Source organism: Austrofundulus limnaeus, unplaced genomic scaffold, assembly GCF_001266775.1.
Source record: "Austrofundulus limnaeus strain Quisiro unplaced genomic scaffold, Austrofundulus_limnaeus-1.0 Scaffold113, whole genome shotgun sequence".
In the NCBI taxonomy this organism is placed as follows: Eukaryota; Metazoa; Chordata; class Actinopteri; order Cyprinodontiformes; family Rivulidae; genus Austrofundulus; species Austrofundulus limnaeus.
In genome coordinates, this window is record NW_013952515.1 from 572,152 (window position 1) to 575,967 (window position 3,816).

At 52.8% G+C, this 3,816-nt stretch overlaps 1 protein-coding gene across 1 annotated transcript in view; it reads left to right on the top strand.

Moving 5' to 3' along the window:
* The first annotated feature begins 1,460 nt into the window (after nucleotides 1-1,460).
* LOC106521628 (deoxyuridine 5'-triphosphate nucleotidohydrolase-like) overlaps nucleotides 1,461-3,816 on the top strand; it is an 11,095-nt gene continuing 8,739 nt past the window's right edge. Inside the window, exon 1 of the mRNA XM_014014275.1 lies at nucleotides 1,461-1,488. The gene's annotated coding sequence lies outside the window, so the exon portion shown is untranslated. The remainder of the gene's footprint in view (nucleotides 1,489-3,816) is intronic.

Below are 3,816 nucleotides of genomic sequence, written 5' to 3' on the forward strand. Positions count from 1 at the left end.
GAAGATGCGCTTCGATTCACGTAATAACGCGTTCACGATCGCATTTCGCTTTCTTGACAACTTCGGGCTCTGTATGCTCCGTAAACACATTGTCTTTAACAGCGGGCCGTTTTCTCGCGTGCGTTTCCGAACGCCTCCGCTGAGACGCCGGGCTCGTCTCGGGTTGTTGGTGTTCTTCTGCATCCCGCGACGCGTCGGAGACCATCGTGGGTATTTTCATAGCACAATCTTCAATGGTCTTTGTCACGACCACGGGTAACCACGCGTGGCACTCGTCGCCACACGCCACGCGCTTTGAAAAGTCCTGACGGTTCGCGTGTTGGTGCACGTACGTGGAGAGAGTGGACCAATGTTCGTGTTTCGTGTTGGTCTTGTCGAAACACATAATCACCAATATTTTAACATCCAGCGCGTCGCAGATCTCGTGTCGTAAATACGGGAACGTACACAACGCGGCCATGATGACTAATCTATAGAAATCCAACTCGCACGTTTCGATGTTGTGATACTTGGAAGTGACTTTCCTCATGAATCGTACAATAGCGCCGTACTGCGAATCAAACAGCGTGCACAGGGCGACCGCGCTTCGCGACACCATATCCTTCACGACGGTCACCGCCGACGAGACGGACGCGCGGGGGTGCGTGTTTGGCGACGCGTGACCGAACCGCCTGGTGAGATCGATCACCGCGTCTGTCCACGGAGAGTTACCCGTTCCGTGGGGACAGTGCCATGTGCTTCTGTTTTTTTCTACACATTGATAGTCGCGCTTGAATTTTTCAGTTTCTATAGTCGCGTACAGCGCCGTTAGCACAGGTATCATGGCCTTTACGACCGACACGCGGGCCTCCGCGTCGAGATCCTGCGGAGCGGGGCACCGCGCGACGCGCAGAGACCCGTATCCATCGACCGTATTGTCAATGTTCGGTATGTAATACGCGCTTCCGAATTCGACGTCTGGCACACGAAATGAAGCCGACTGCGCAATTCGACAATCCGAACGGTAGTCGTCGGCTCGCGGCGAGACGGACATGTTGTTGATTAAAACGCACACTCGGGAGTCGTTGCACCTGTGAACAGCGTTGTGCCGCGGACACACGTACTCGAAACCGGTGTTGATAAATACGCATTGCGCTTCTACGCAATGCGCGATCCATTGACTGTTGTCTATTAACATGCTGTGAAAGTGGCTCATCTTTAATGTGTTTGGAGCACCAGTTTTGCTCCGCAATATATACACACACATACACCGATCCCTACCTAACATCACCCCTCACAAAAGCGCACAAATTACCCCAACGCTCCCGTACATGTATAACGCGCACGCGTGTATGTTGTTGTTGTTGTTGCTGTTTCATATGTAACAAAAAAAATTGTAAGTTAACGCGTTACTTGTCTCTTTTTTTTTCTCTTCCCTAACCACAGGCCAGCAGAGGACAAAGCGCCGACTTGATACTCGTGGACGAAGTCGGATTTGTAAACTCCAAGGTTTTACTCGCCGTGTTGCCCAACATAGCGTTCCGGGGTCGCAAACAAGTGCACATAACGAGTCACGTCAGTACACCGTGGCTTAATAAGGTCTCGCTGATACGCAAAGACAACGGCGACCCCGCGTATCACGTCGTGTCGCAGAGCTTCAAGTGCGGCTATCACAGCAAGGAACCCGGGCTGACGTGCGTGTGCCTGAAAGTCTACTGTCCGCAGCACATCGTCGTCGACGCCAATCTGAAAGAACTGATGAACATGATCGTACCGAAGGGTTTCGAAAGCGAGGTCACGGGTAGCAGCAGCACGGCGTCGGCGGACGTAAAGACGGACACAACGACGCCGTTCGAGAAATGTCTCCTCTTCAAATTCCTTTCGGACAACTGCGTACCCATATCCTCTCTTCGAGAAAGTCGAATCGTGCGAGCCTACTTGTGTCTGGACCCGACGTTCGGAGGCGGATCGACTTCGTGCGTGGGCCTCTGCTGCGCGGTGGAACTACGCGACGGTCAATTGGTGGTATGTTGTTGTTGTTGTTCGTCATCCGCGTACAGACCGGGCACGATTAGTCCACTAAACACGTACGCGTAATCGATGTCTGTGGATGCGCTCGAGTCGCGGTCGACTCGAGCCTCCGTTTTCGCGTCCAACAGCTCGCAAATGTACGCTCCGGATCGCATCGCGTCTTGTAAGGTAAGCGACGTCTCGGTGTCTACGGACGAACACGAGAGCGCGTGCATTACGTGTCTCCACGTGCCGCACGCGCAACCCCTCGCGTTTAACGCGGCCATCCAACCGGTTATGGCGGTTGCGACTAAAACACGGAAGCCTTCGGGAACGCGATGTTCACGGTGCGCGCGCATTATCTCCATGTACCTAATAACCCCCGAGCGAACGGTTTCGGTCGCGGCGAAGCACGTCAGAAACATGTGTTCGTAACTCCGCCACGAGCACGCTTCCAAACAACCGTCGACGAACCTTCGCGGCAAGGCTGTCCTACCCAGCGCCAGAGATAGAACGCGGCTCAGTTCTCCCGGCGTTACGTACGCGTCGCGAACCTGTCGCGCGTCGTATTTTGCAACGAGCGCGTTAAGAGCCACGACCTTGGCCGTCGAATACGATACCAGCTGACAATAAAAGTCTTTCAGTTGCCCGTCGGTCATGTTCGAATAGAACGTTACGTTGCGACGAAATGCCGTGAGCGCCGCCATAAACTCGTACATGTCGATCAGCTCGTTCCACGGTAACCGACGCAGATTTGTCATTTCTAGACGCGACAGTTTACATTCGCAACAGAGAAACTCCTCCGTTGGTGTCGCGTCGGCGATCCTGCGACTCATTGTTGTAACGCGCGTTCTTTTGACCCCTTTGTTTTTGTGTGTGTGTGTGTGTGTGTGTGTGTGTGTGTGTGTGTGTTTGTGTGTGTGTGTGTGTGTGTGTGTGTGTGTTTATCTCTCTCTCTTAGATACTTGGATTGGAGGAATTGGAGATAAACGAGCTGGACAGAGTCGACAACGTGTACTCGGCTTTACTGTGCTCTCACATAAGGCTCCTTACGCATTTGCTACCCGGCGTTATGTGGAAAGAAGTACCGGTGATTGTTGTTTTTGAGCAAAACACGTACGTCAACTCGTTGGTGACGGTTAAGAATACGCTGGAGCAAGCGCTGGTCCATTCCGGCGTAAAGCTCGGTTTTTATTACAAATGGTCGCAAAGCAACAATAAGTATATGTTGGGAAAACACGTGGGTGCCAAAGTAAAACTAGAAATGGTACTAGCGACGGTCTTTTCGATGACGACCGGTACTCTCTGCTATTGCGACTCCGTCATGTCTATAGGCCGGTCGGTTTTGGTCGATGCGATAAACAACGGCGCTTCGCGCGCGAACGCAACGACTTTAAACGCGTCGACCCTGGATATTTCCATGTACAGGAGATCGCACAGAGGCATCAATCTCTCGTCGTCTTACGGCGATTACTACAACAATAGCAACGCGGGGTCGCTGGCTTTACCGACAGAGAGCCTGACGGATACGAGGCACGCGAACGAGGGCAAGGCGATGTTGGGTAAATTGAGGGACGAACTGACAATGGTGACCATCACAAAATCCCAAAAGAGCGGAGGTAGTCACGTCTCAACCGGGGGCAAGCGGTCGGTAAACGGAGAATACACGCGAGACGACATGTTGTCGGCCGTACTGTTGTTGTGTCACACGCGAGACGAGCTGCACGTCGACAACAACAACGCGGTCAGGATACAATCCGAAGTGTACTGTGACTAGGTGTGTGTGTGTGTGTGTGTGTGTGTGTGTGTGTGTGTGTGTGTGTGTGT